Here is a 14,117-nt window from a genome sequence, read left to right as displayed (position 1 = left end):
AGATTTGATCCTGGGTCGGGGAATTGGGATCCCACATGGTGCAGGGCCAAAAATACTACTACTAATAATAATAATAATAAATAATAATATCCTGGATTTTACTGTATGGCTCTCAATGCCTAAAGTATTTACCATCTGACTCTTTGTGGAAAAAACGTGTCTACTCCTGATCTACTTCCAGTATGGTTTACTAGTTAAGCAGCAAAACTTTAAAAAAGTGACTTATTCTGGGGTGGGGGACAGGATAGAAACAGATCAAAGTGAGGTGCAGTTATGTAAAAGGAGGAAGAAGAGGTGAGCAGCGGTCCACCTGCGCCCCTTCCCTGCCCTCCGTCTCACACAGCCCGTGAGGAACCTCCGAGAAGCCCAGTTTCAAAACCACTGTCCATGTCAGTCTGTCCTGTCCTGCAGGGAGTGCTGGGGTGGAAGACGGGAAGGGAGGTCTGGGTATTAGGGATTGTGCATCCTCTCTAAACCTGGCCCTGCACTGGTCATGGGCTGTTACCTAGTTTAACCCTCTTGCAGCCCTACGGGGTGGCCGGCGTTTCTCCCACTTTTCAGATAAGGAAGCTGAAGCTTGGAGAACTTAACTAACTTGCCGAGGGAAATGTCACAGCTGGGATTTAAACCCATGACTTCTGACTCCCGGTCCAGTGCTCTTTGGGGGGTGGGGTGGGTACCAAGCTGCCCAAGATTTTTCTTTCTGCCTGTGACCCTGGGCTCCCCTCCAGAGAACAGGGGAGGAGGTGGATACAGTTGTTTAGTGGTTTATTGGGGAATCTGCTGAGAGCCCAGTTGTCCTTGTTTAATCCATTTCCACGGCTGACACTGCTCCCCTGCCCACGCCCACCCCCGGCTGCCTGCATCTAAGCCTGAGACCTCAGTGCCCTAATCTTGAATCCTGAGCTGCTGGTCCTTGGTGGCCTGGCCACAGGGCCTGGAGGGTGATGAATTATCCTTCCCTCCTGGGGGTGAGGTTTATTTGGCACCCTGGGCCCAGGGCCCACCAGCTAAAGAGGAGAACTGGGCTGCTCAGGGGCTGCAGTACGGTCCTGGGAGGCAAACGCTCCTACTGGTGTCATGGAGGAGACAGGGAGACGGGGCAGAGGGGGAAAGGCAGCTGAGGGCCCCAGCAGGAGGACGGGCTCGGGGCAGCAGGCTGATGAGCCCTAGCCTGGTGGTGACTACTCCGGGTGCTGCAGCCACCGGGCCCAGGTGTGATCCTGGCTCTGCTACTGTGAGCCGCTGGACCTGGGGCAGCTTCACACTCATAGGCTCCGTTTCTTTGTGCTAAGATGGTCCCATTTCTCACAGGGTTGTTTTCCAGCCTTCTGGGGTCCCCTCCTTTAGTGTCCAAATAAGAATAATGAGCATTCCATTCCAGGACAACAGGAAGTCCTGTTCCTGACTGAGCATTTCTGGGTCTCCCCAGGGAGGGCTCACATCCTCCTTGTTGCCTTAGGTCCTTGGACTCAGGACCTCTTTCTCCTTCGAGACAAGGCAGCGCTCCCTCTGTGACCCTGTCTCAGGCATGGACTCAGGCCCGTTTCTGAGTGCCTCCCTTGCCACTGAGGCTGCTTGCAGGATAAACTGAGTTTCGGGTAGTGAAAGGAATTTCTGCACAGAGAAGGAAACAACTTCAAGTGGGGTAATAGATACCTCCGCTCCCCTGACTCCTGCCATCTGCCATGATGCTGAGGCCTTCCAGGACCCCTCCCCAGGCCCGAGATCTGCTACCATCCTTATACTTACCTCCCCAAAGAGACCCCCTATTCTTTCACATATAGATGTTACAGCCTCTCCCTGAAAGGACCCTGAGCCTCTCTTTTCCAGAACCAAAGATTCTTTAAAGTTTTTCCCATGCAAAAAGCCATCCCTGACCATCCCCCCACCCCACCTCCGCCCCATTTTGGAGTCTTTTGCCTTCCTTATTACCAGTAACAGTTCTGAGCAGCTTTCAAAGTGATTCTTTTCCCATTCCTAGCACAGATGTAAGGGGCATAGCCTGGCATGTGGGAAGTACCCAGCAAACGGTTGCAGATACGGACAAGGTGATGCTAAAAGCCCAGCGGTCAGTTGTTTGAAGAGCTCATAGGGAGGAGCTGGGTTGGGCTGCTTCTCCTCTGTTACCTCATTTGATCATGAGCCTCCACATTGGAATAGGTGGGCAGGGAGGAAGTCACCGTCCCCATTTTACAGATATGGAAACGGAGGCACAAAGACCCAGCCCTACCCTTGAGAGCAGGGTGGCCAGGTGGAGTGGAGATAAGGCTGGTGTCCACAGGGGTTTGTAAACACAGGTCCAAGTAGCAATCTTGAAAAGATTTCTTAGAGAAAGAGATTGTATAAGACACCTTTGGACCCAGCTAAATCAGCGGTGTTTCCAGAGTTTGGAATTGTGAAATTTTTTCTGATGTTTCAGCTGAGCCCTGATGTAAGAGCCTTCCTGGGGTCCACACATGCCTCTGAGATTTCAGCTTTCTGCTGGTCAGGAAGCACTGCCAGGCCCTGGCTAAGCCGGTTTGGCTCCACCAACTGCCACCCCAATTCCCCTGGTTCCCAGTGTTGTTACCATCCAGGAAGTTCTGTGGCTGGACCATCTCAGGGGCAGCTGATCCACCCCTCTCCAATACACAGTCAAGAATTTGTCTCTCAGGCTCAGGTATTAAACCTAGGTACGAATCCCAGTTTTACTACTCACTGCCTGTGTTACCTTGGGTAAGTTACTTCACCTCTCTGAGCCTTGGTTTTCTCATCTGTGGAATTGAGAACATACCACCTACCTTATCAGGCCAGGATTTGAACCTCCATCTCTCCTGACTCTAGAGGATTGAATGAGATTATGAGCGAAACATGTAGCACAGCGATTGTCATCTTGGGTAGTATATATGAATCAGAGGAGGTTTAAAACAAACACATATGTATACATGCCACGGATTCAGATTTAGAAGGTCTGGGGTGGCGCTCTGGCATCCATATTTTTTAAAGTGTCCCAATTTGTGTAGACTGTACACCTGGATCCAAGATCACTTCTTCAAAATGGTACTTGAGACACAAAGTAAGCTCCCAGAGCTGTTGGTTTACTCCTTGCTTCCCTGATTGAGCAAGTCTATTACCCTCTATCGCAGTGGGCCATGTTAATTTTACCTCTGTGTTCGGTCACAAAGACCCCTGCTGGGATTCCCACCCACCCCCAACTTGTGCATGGTGTCTGCCATGCCTGATATTCCTTTCTTGCTAAAACTACCCTCTTTCCTTTTCCGTCCTGAGCCCCTCACAGCCCCCTGCCCCATAGAGTGGAGCTGGGCTGGCTCTTGTGCAGGGGTGGCCCCCTGACTGGAGCAGGGATGTTCACTTGACCCAAGAGTGACCCATTCATTGGCTATTTGGTGTCCTATGAGATGGCTGGGCTGAAAAAGCTCTGCCCACTAGGACCAGTGATATATTAGCCAAAAGCCAATTAGATGGCCTCTCTGTGAGACTTGATGCACAGTGAGGAGGGCATGGGGCTGCCACAGAAGATGCAGTGATTCCACGAGCTAATTCCTTTGTGGCTTCTAGGTTCACTTTCTCTTCCTGTGTGTATCCTTCCAGTGACCGCCTTTTCCTCAAAGAGCCTAGGTTGCATGCGTTCCCTGTGTTATCTGTGTCTCACCCATGCCCGGAGCCCTGCTCCAGTTCTACCATGCCCAAGTTCTGCTTCCTTACAGAGGCCTGTCCTGACTACTGCAGGCATGTTGACTGCAGGCAGGGTTGGGTACACCTGTTCTACGTACCTGCAGCATGTTGTGGATTCCCTAGTTGTCATTATTTGCCTTTGAGTCTGTTCCCGCCGTCTCTGGCATCGCCCCTTAACAAAAAGCTACCCTAAAGCAGCTTGCAGTCCAGTGAGCTTTCCAATCATAGGATCTGGAGGTCATTCTCTTTTATCTCCCAGTGCCTTACCCAGTGACAGGCACATAGTAGGTACACAATAAATGTTCGAATGAGTTCTGGTTTCAGTTGGCTCCCGGGGTCTCTATTCTGGCTTTGCACTGTGACCTTAAGGAAGTTTCTCTTCCTCTCCGGTTCTCAGTTCCATTTCCCCCCTCAGCTCTAAAATGTCATGAGGCTATGAAATACCCTTCAAACATCTGTTGGGTAGGAGATGCTTTGATGGGCATAGGGAGGGGTGGAGAGGGGAGTGAGCGCAGAGATGTAGTTTATACCTTCTAGGAGCTTAAAGAGAGGTTGCAGGGACACATAAACAAACAAACAAATAACCTCAGCAGCAATTCAAGAGCTGTCAGAACATAGTGCAGCCAAAAGAACGTTCCAGACCATCTATGTGATACTAGTTCAGAACATGGCTACCTCCATGGACTGGCACAGTCAGAACAGGTTTTGGGAGGTGAGAGCTAAGTGAGGCACTGAAGGATGGGTGGGATTTGAATAGGCCGAGCAGTGAGTGTGGGCATTCTAGGAATAGGTGGACCTGAGCCTCCCAAATAGGCAGGAAAACGCAAGGTGTGTGTGAGAGAGTGGGTCCCCCGGAAACTGGATGACGTGTTCTGATAGGGAAGCAATGCATGAGCCTGGAGTAGCAAGGAGGGGATGGACAAAAGTCTAAGCTGCCATTAAAGGTTTACTAGTGTTGGTATTGATCACAGTGAGGGGAGGTGGGAAGAATGAGGGGAAGTTAGGACTATGGTTGATTTAATTGTCTTTTACTTATACTCTCTGTATTTTCTTAAAAAAACTTTAAACATGTATTTCTTATGTCATCTAGGACAAATTGCTTTTTAAGTATTTCATGCTCAGGAGTTTGGACTTCATACTGGTTTTAAGCTGGAAGAAAGGTTAATGGGACTGAATGGGGAAAAGGGTCATGGGGGACTTCCCTGTTGGCGCAGTGGTTAAGAATCCACCTGCCGATGCAGGGGACACGGGTTCGATCCCTGGTCCGGGAAGATCCCACATGCCGTGGAGCAACTAAGCCCGTGCGCCACAACTACTGAAGCCCGCATGCGTAGAGCCCGTGCTCCGCAACAAGAGAAGCCACTGCAATGAGAAGCCTGCGCACCGCAACGAAGAGTAGCCCCTGCTCGCCGCAACTAGAGAAAGCCCTCGCGCAGCAGCGAAGACCCAGTGCAGCCAAAAATAAATAAGTTAATTAATTAAAAAAAGAAAAAAGGAAAGGGTCATGGGAGGTGGCCCAGTGAGGAGTGAATCGCTGTAAAGAATGTGAGGGGGGCTTCCCTGGTGGCGTAGTGGTTGGGAGTCCGCCTGCCAATGCAGGGGACAAGGGTTTGTGCCCCGGTCCAGGAAGATCCCACATGCCGCGGAGCGGCTGGGCCAGTGAGCCATGGCCACTGGGCCTGCGCGTCCGGAGCCACAACGGGAGAGGCCACAACAGTGAGAGACCCGCGTACCGCAAAAAAAAAAAAAAAAAAAAAAAGAATGTGAGGGGATGAGGACCTGGAAGCTTCTCAAGGGAAGGATGGAGGCTTCACTGACTTGTATCCTTCACACAGAAAGAAAGGACTCAGTAAACCCTTGTAGAAAGATTAGCAAATCAGGGTGGCAGCCCCTAAGAGAGAAGATAAAGTGATGGTGAGGATTCACACTGGTTCCTGCAGTGAGTCTCCCATCTCTTTTGCCAGAAAAATTCTGGCAGATACCCTGGGAAGTTTGGAAAGAGTCATTTGTCATTGTCCTCACTGGGCCACCTCCCATGACCCTTTTCTTTTTTTTAGATTTAATTTATTAATTTATTATTAATTAATTTATTTATTTTTGGCTGCGTTGGGTCTTCATTGCTTTCTCTAGTTGCAGCGAGCGGGGGCTACTCTTCGGTGTGTAGGCTTCTCAAAACTTAAAACTATTCAAATGTTAATAACTGCAGGTGCTCATTTAACAATAACAGTGTTGTACATTTCTTTTCTCTCTGCGAGATTGTCCAGAAGCCTATAGCATTGCCAAGATTGTCCAAGCCTTTTTTAAAAAAATTTTTATTGGAGTATAGTTGATTTACAATGTTGTGTTAGTTTCAGGTGTACAGAAAAGTGAATCAGTTATACATATACATATATCCACTCCTTTTTAGATTCTTTTCCCATATAGGTCATTACAGAGTATTGAGTAGAGTTCCCTGTGCTATACAACAGGTCCTTATTAGTTATCTCTTTTACGTTTAGTAGTGTGTTTATGTTAATCCCAACCTCCACCTTTCCCCTTTGGTAACCATAAGTTTGTTTTCTAAGTCTGTGAGTCTGTTTCTGTTTTGTAAATAAGTTCATTTGTGTCATTTTTTAGATTCCACATCCAAGCCTTTTAATGACATGTTCTTTTCCTCCTTCTGCGCACCTTCTCTCTCATCTTCCTTCCTTTCTTCTACTAGTTGTACTCAGCCCTCAAGTCCGGTGAAAAGTCTCCTGTCCTTCTGAAGCCTTCCCATGGGTATTTCCCCCAGCTTCAGCCATCTATCCAGCTTCCAGCATCCATAGCCCTTACAATCTCTGCCTCATACATAATTGTTCTGAAGCAGAAGGTTTCCTGGAGGTTCATTCTGTATTCTGAGCCAAACCGTGAGCCCCTTGTAGGCAGAGGCCAAGGTTTATCATTCTTAGTGTTCCCACCACCATTAGCATAGAGCTGGATCCGTAGTAGGTGCTCAGTAAATACAGGGGCTGGTGTTAACCATAAATTGTACTCAGCCAGCACTGCGCCCCTGAGGGCTTGAGTTTGTGTTTCCAAGCCCAGGAGAAGGTAGAAATGCAGTGGCATTATTTTCATCACAGTCCTGTTCACACGACCTTCTTTGTTTTCTTGCCTGGAGGGGGTGGAGCAGGGGAACAGGCCAAGTGTGCAGAGCTGTTTGACATCCCAGCAGCTGTACAGAATGCTCACTTGTTCTCCCCTTTCATGTGCCAGAATTGCCGTACATCCCAGCTTCTTCCTGCACTGGTGTTAGCCTTGTGGCCTCTGTCCTGCTCCTGCTTCTCCAGGAAGTGGCTGAGCCTGGTTCTGCGAACCCCAACGGGGTATCTAGTCCCAGATAGAGAAGATGCCAGAGCTTCCCCTTGTGGGCAGCAACCAATCTCAACTGAGGAGGTGCCGTGGAAGTTCCAGGTCACGGTGGTGGCTTTCTTGGGGCTTTCTGAGGATAAGAGAAATGCAAAGATTCATCTGTGGCATCTGAGCCATCAGCCATGGACTTAAAGACCTTGATTCAAGTCCCACTTTAGCTGTCAATATGCTTTGTGACTTTGGGCGAGACACCTTCCCTTTCTGGGTCATGCAGCACTTTGGTGGTGCAAGTGGAACCTGATTGCAGGTCTCCTTGCTCCTGGTGCTTCCTCTTTCTCCTATTCCACAGAAACACTACAGGTATTTGATATCACACCAAGTCACCTACCCTTTCACTTTTGACTTGTTCCTGTTAGTACCTGAGGTGCTCTTGAGAGTAGGGACTTTCTTCAGAGGCCTGCTGTCAGAGATCTACCCCCAAAACGTGATTCTCCTACATTTCATTCCTTTCAGCTTCAGACATCTTGGGGCTACGTGATGGGTCTGTTTGTCTCTCTTTTTTAAAATTAAAGTATATGGGCTCCCTTGGTGGTGCAGTGGTTGAGAGTCCGCCTGCCGATGCAGAGGACACGGGTTCGTGCCGCGGTCCGGGAAGATCCCGCATGCCGCGGAGTGTCTGGGCCCGTGAACCATGGCTGCTGAGCCTGCGCGTCCGGAGCCTGTGCTCGCAACAGGAGAGGCCACAACAGTGAGAGGCCCGCGAACCGAAAAAAAAAAAAAAAGTATAGTTGATTTATAATGTTCTGTTAGTTTCTGGTGTACAGGAAACTGATTCAGTTATACGTATATATAACATATTCTTTTTTCTTATCCTTTTCCATTATGGTTTATTACAGGATATTGAATATAGCTCCCTATGCTATACAGTAGGACCTGACCTTGTTATTTAGTGTCTGTCTCTTTTGACAGCTGCAAAGAGATCCTTCCAGAAAAGGTGGGCCAAGTGACACTGCTTTGTTGAAGCAAGTAATGCCGTCCCATGACTGGGCTCCATAAAGATTTGTCATACGAACAGATGAATGAGTGAATGAATGAATGAATTCTAGCAAGAGGCAAGGGAATTGATGATGCCATGGGATCACCTGAATCATCACTGTAAGAGACCAGGGCAGTCTTGGGAAGACCCCTCTGTGAAACTGACCATCTTAGGGCAGCACTTGCCCAATTTCCAGTCCTGATGAAATGGGTTCTGTCCCCCACTGCCACCCCAGCTCTCTCTCCATGTCGATACATTCAGCAAGACCGTGCAGCGGGAGCTGGTGTGCGAGTAAAGGCGTCCTGGCTTTGGTTCTGCCGCTGCATGTGCTTAGGCAAATCCTTTCCCTCCCCAGGGGATCTCGGTTTCCCATCTCTAATGTTTAAGTGCCTTCCAGCACTAGCCTCCTGTGACTGTATGATCATGTGAAGCATCCTTGCTGGGTCAGAGGCCACCTACTCACCAGGGCAGGAGTCACCAAGGGCCATGGCACAGTAAAGCCTCCGGTGCCACTGAGACTGCTGTCGCTGAGATTAGACAGGGATGCTTGGCATCGAGGCTGTGCCCAGGGCCTGTTTTAGCAACACGGCTAGTAAATATTGACTCTGTGGCACGAAAATGGAAAGCAGAGATGACTGTGTTAACTCTCTCAGAGGGCAGAAGTTCACCAAGTCCTGATAAGACAAGATGTAGTTACGCAATCTGTGGGCGTATCATTGACAAATACGTTGTTTAGGGCTGGGGAGAGCTGAAAATAGGACAAGGGAGCCTTCACGGCTGATCCACGGCTGCTGTCCCGTTGGCATAGGCTGGCCTGCCGGTTCATCGTTCATTTTTAAATGAATGGATACTTACATTCTTGAAGGATAGAGAAAAAAGACTCTAAGGAAATACACCAAAACATTCACTGTGACATTCTCTAGAGATGGTGAAATTGCCAGTAATTAAAAACTATTTTTCACAGTCTACAACAATCACATTACTTATAATCAGAAAAAGGTAATGTATTAGAAATAAAATACCCTTTTTTGAAGAGTCTGAAGGAACTTTCAGAATCTTCTAAGTACTTCAGATCTTTGTGTTTTGCCTACTGGACATTGTATGGTAACGTCGCTCTCAAAAAACAAGAAAACTCCATATGAGAGAAGGTACTCTTCAGAATAAACCCTGATCTAAGCGTGTTTATGTATTGATTTGTACCCGTGAAAGCAGAACGTGGTGGGATAAAATTCCAGTCACTTGAGATAGCAGGATTTTTTTTTTTCTATGTAAACAAACACTGCTTTGAGTGCTTTCTGTTTGCCAGCCCTGTATTCTACAGTGACCAGGCCCGGCTTGGCCCAGAACTGGGCAGGTCTGAGCACAGGTCACTCTGCTAAGCGGTTCCAGTGGTTCTGGTAAGGTAGCAGGAGCCAGGTATGGAGGAGGGACTAGGCCTTAGAATTTGGAAGGCAGGGGTGGGAGTGCCATTATATTAATAATAATAATTATCACTGATTAAACACCAACCATATGCCAGGAACCTTCCACATATTACTGATCCTTACAAAACTTTGTGTGATAGGCATTAGCTACCTTTTAGGGATGAGGAAAGCAGGGCTAGGAGAGTCACCTCCCAAAACTTCAGGGCCCATCAGCAGCAGGCTCTGGATTCAAACCCACATCTGCCTGACTGCAAAGCATTTGCTTTTCCCACCCTGCCAGGCTGCCTCTCAAGCAATTTAGGGTTTTACAGGAGAGCACAGACACCTGCAAAGGGAGCCTGAGCTAGCAAGACGCATGCAGTCTCCATCCAGGACTGAGGGTCTTTGGAGGAAGACGCAGCCCCAAGCGTAAATCATCTGCGAGTAGCTACAGGTAGCATCCTTGTGTGCCAGCCCTGACCCCAGGACTGGGTCCATCTGCCCTCCTCGGCCCTGGGGCCACCCAGTGGGGCCATTGGGGCCACAAGAACCATGGGACAGGTGAGCCTTCTTTGAGGTTCCTTCTGGCCAGTCCAAACGGCCCTTCATCCTCATCATCCCTTGTGCGATGGGGGAGGTCATTTGTTGGGGGGCAGTTGAAGTTTGGGGCTGCACAGTCAGGGCCTGTGGAGGAGGAGAAATTGGTCTGTAGGCCGACTTTGTACCTGGTTAATTAAAACAACCAGTAAAAGAGTCTCATGGTGGTTTAGCTTTGTAGCTGGCTCGCTAGAGCTAATTTCTGAGTCTGACCAATCGCCTCTTTGGGCCCAAAGATCCTGTCCTCACAGCCCTTGGGACTGGCCAGGAGCCTCACTTCCTCGCCCAGCTTCTCCGGAAATCTCTCTACTGTAACCTACCTGGAGAATGCTTCGTCTGCCCCCTTCACCCGGGAAGGCTTGCCTTCTGAGAATGAATGCCTCAGAGTTGAAGTTCATCAGTGAAAGTTGGTCTCCACTTATTTTGTTTTCTTAGGAGAAAGGATGTGAGTTTTGGGGGAGGGGCTGAATTGTGGTATGTGGTGTTTTTAAAAAACTATGTTTTGGGCCCAAGCAGCTGAGCTGATTGCAGCCCAGCAGCACCCGTTATGGAAATGGCTTATCTTGTGGTTCTCCAGAGTTGTGGCTAGAACGTATTTGGCTTCCTGACAAAACCATATAGGATTTTGAAATTTGATGGAGAAGGCTTCAAAGTTACCAAAATTGAAAGGAGTCGTGGCATCTGTATTCTCCTTCTGGCCCAGGAGTCTGGGTTTCTCTGAGGCTCACACCAATGTGAGTATCTGTTTTTTGACATAATAATGATAATCGTAATAATCACCTACATTTGTACAGAACTTTACAGTTCATGAAGAACATTCACATACATTATCTCATTCAATTCTTGTGGCTACATGTCTAGATAGGCAGGGACAATTAACCCTATTTTACAGAAGAGAAAATGAGGGCTCAGAGACGTTAAGTGACCTGGTCACACAGCTAGGAAGAGGCAGCATCAGAAGTTGAACCAAGGTTTTCTGACTCCAGACCAGGAAGGGCAGGGAGGTTTGCATCCAGTTTATGATGTGGACCTGCCATTGTGTTGGAATGCAGGCTCCCTGGGCACAGGGAGATGCAAGCAACCCGAGACTGTCCCGGGCCCAGCAGAGCCAGCCTCTGTAGAAGATGAGACAACCTTCAAGGTGCAACCTTGGGCCCAGCAGGCCAGCCTCTGTAGAAGATGAGACGACCTTCAAGGTGCAACCTTCAAAGGCTCTTTCTGAGCCTTATGGTAAGTGGGTCTTGGCCCCCTGTAGACCAGCAGTGGGAGGACCCCGTATTAAGAGCTCATAGAGCCTTTCTGCCCGTGGATGCTGCCTAGTAAGCGTCGTTGACCTCTCCCCGCCCCCTCCACTGCCGTCATGTCTAAGTCAGTCTCCCAAAGAGCCCGAACAGCTGCGGAAGCTCTTCATCGGAGGTTTGAGCTTTGAAACAAGTGATGACAGTCTGAGGAGCCATTGTGAGCAGTGGAGAACGCTCACAGACTGTGTGGTAACGAGGGATCCAAACACCAGGGGCTCCAGAGGCTTTGGGTTTGTCACATATGCCACTGTGGAGGAGGTGGATGTGGCCATGAATGCAAGGCCCCACGAGGTGGATGGAAGAGTGGTGGAACCAAAGAGGGCCGTCTCAAGAGAAGATTCTCAAAGACCTGGTGCCCACTTCACTGTGAAAAAGATTTCTGTTGGTGGCATTAAAGAAGACACTGAAGAACATCACCTAAGAGATTGTTTTGAACAGTATGGGAAAATTGAAGTGATTGAAATCATGACTGACTGAGGCAGTCGCAAAAAGAGAGGCTTTGCTTTTGGAACCTTTGATGACCATGACTCTGTAGACAAGATTGTCATGCAGAAATACCACACTGTGAATGGCCACAGCTGTGAAGTAAGGAAAGCCCTGTCTCAGCAAGAGATGGCTGGTGCCTCATCCAGCCAAAGAAGTCAAAGTGGTTCTGGAAACTTTGGTGGTGGTCATGGAGGAAACTTCAGTGGTCGAAGTGGCTTTGGTGGCAGCCGTGGTGCTGGGGGATATGGTGGCAGTGGGGATGGCTACAATGGATTTGGTAATGATGGAAGCAATTTTGGAGGTGGTGGAAGCTACAATGATTCTGGCAGTTACAACAATCAAACTCCAAATTTTGGACCCATGAAAGGAGGAAACTTGGAGGCAGAAGTTTTGGCCCCTATGGTGGTGGAGGCCCATACTTTGCCAAACCCCGAAATCAAGGTGGCTGTGGTGGTTCCAGCAGCAGCAGTAGCTACGGCAGTGGCAGAAGGTTTTGATTACTGCCAGGGAGGAGTGTGCTACTACAGGCTTATCAACTCTTAAAAAACAAAATTCCAGTTCAAGCTCATGGCTAAAGGGAGCATCCTTATGAGGACCTCTATCTGAGCCACTGTGCACTTCATTTTCACTGCCATGCAGTAGTCATTAGCTGCTATGCAGCTCGAATTAATCATTCAATTTTGTGAATGGACTTTTTCAAAATAAAATGCATTTAACTTGGGGAAAAAAAAAAAAGAGCTCATAGAGCCCTGGAGTTAGCTGCTTTTGAACTTCGGAGTGGTAATTCCCACCTGGGACATACTGTCCTTGTCCTGCATAGCATAGGCAGGAGGGAGTGTGTCCTTGGCAGGGCAGGGCCCCGTGGGTCAGCCAGGCTGTGGTCTCCTGCAAGACCGCAGCTGGCACAGGTCCCTGACCATGTGGTGCCCTCTCCTGCCGCCTCACCACCCTGCAGGGACCTGCTCTGCTCTTCTGCCCACATCACCTCATCCTTTCCTGCCCACCTCCTGTTAGGACGCTTCCTTTCTCCATGCCCCTTGCTTGTCTGGTAATTTCTCTCTCCTTCCTCAAATGTGGCACATCTTGTTTTTATTTAATGGTCTTGACTTTTCTGAGGGATCAGATCTGTTTTTTCAGTTAGACGTCAGCTCCCCCGTGGTACCTTGCCTGTGGTCTTTGGTAAATATTCATTATATATTGGTAAATACCATTGGCTGCTCACCTGGTGTAGGAAAGTGTTTTGGGCTCCTGGCCTCGCCCAGGACCTGAAGTCTCCTTCAGAGACCTGAGAGCTGTTGGGACAATCACACAGTGTTCAACCTGAAAGGGACCTTCGAGAGTATTTAATAATCCAACACTGGTTTTCCAGAAGAAGAAATGAAAACCCAGGAGGGAGTGATTTGTTCCTAAATTATCTGGTGGCTTTGAACAAGTCACTCACTTGCTGTGTTCTCATTTCTTCCTCTGGAAACCAGAGTGTTGGACTGTTAGATACTCTCAAAGCTCCCTTTTAGATTGAATGTTGGATGATTGTCCCAACAGCCCTCAGGTCTCTGAAGGATGGTGTATGATGCGGCAGGAAGTTTTTCCCCATGCCTGAGGGAGGGTCAGAGATACTCACTCCTCCACGTCTGCCCGCAGCACCGCTGTCTCCTCAGGTAGTACTAGAACACCAGACTGCAGGATGGATCACACTTTCCTCTGTAAGCAGTCTTGGAGATAACCCCACTTCCCAAGGGTCAGGTGCTCTGGGAGGCAGGAAGGCCATCTTGGAGCCCTTGGTTAGAGGAAAATGAAGTAAATGAACACTTGACCGGAGTCACTGCACCTCCAGGGAGGACTCAGGCAGCCAAGCCTCTGGCTCAGAACCCTGGCTTGAAGGTGTTTCTTTCTGGCAAAGCTTCCAGTCACACCCAAAGAAGGTTGGGATTTGTTACGTGCAATGACTAATTAGTCCTGAGGCGGGAGATCTCTACCCACTCACGATGGTATCATGATTTATTCACGTCAGGTTGGAACATTTACAGGGGCTGGACCTTTGTTTCCTGTGGCTTCCATGTCATGTGCAGACAACTGTATTTTTCCAGAATGGATAATTTCTCAAACCTAGCTTGCTTTCCCAGTTGCCGCCAGGAAACTTATAACTCTGGTCACTCGACAGCGCCCCCCTTCCCGGGTCTGCAGTTGTTTTGGAAGGAATGCATTCTTATCTGGGCCTCAGTTCCCTTCCTAGCAGTGCAAGCGCTGGGCTAGCTGCTATCTCAAGGCCTTCCAGCCCTCAGGTTC

At 48.8% G+C, this 14,117-nt stretch overlaps 1 protein-coding gene and 1 pseudogene across 7 annotated transcripts in view; both read left to right on the top strand.

Annotated features, from left to right (window-relative positions):
* The window catches only part of DAPK2 (death associated protein kinase 2), a 119,059-nt gene that overhangs the window by 17,481 nt on the left and 87,461 nt on the right, over window positions 1-14,117 (top strand). The window lies entirely within an intron of this gene.
* LOC309818505 (heterogeneous nuclear ribonucleoprotein A1-like) lies at window positions 10,000-12,390 on the top strand (annotated as a pseudogene). Its single transcript has 2 exons — window positions 10,000-10,008; window positions 11,418-12,390. The product of its transcript is annotated as a heterogeneous nuclear ribonucleoprotein A1-like (transcript).

Source organism: Grampus griseus (genome assembly GCF_964374135.1).
Source record: "Grampus griseus genome assembly, chromosome: 2".
Taxonomy (NCBI): Eukaryota; Metazoa; Chordata; class Mammalia; order Artiodactyla; family Delphinidae; genus Grampus; species Grampus griseus.
This window is presented reverse-complemented; position numbering and strand designations above follow the sequence as displayed.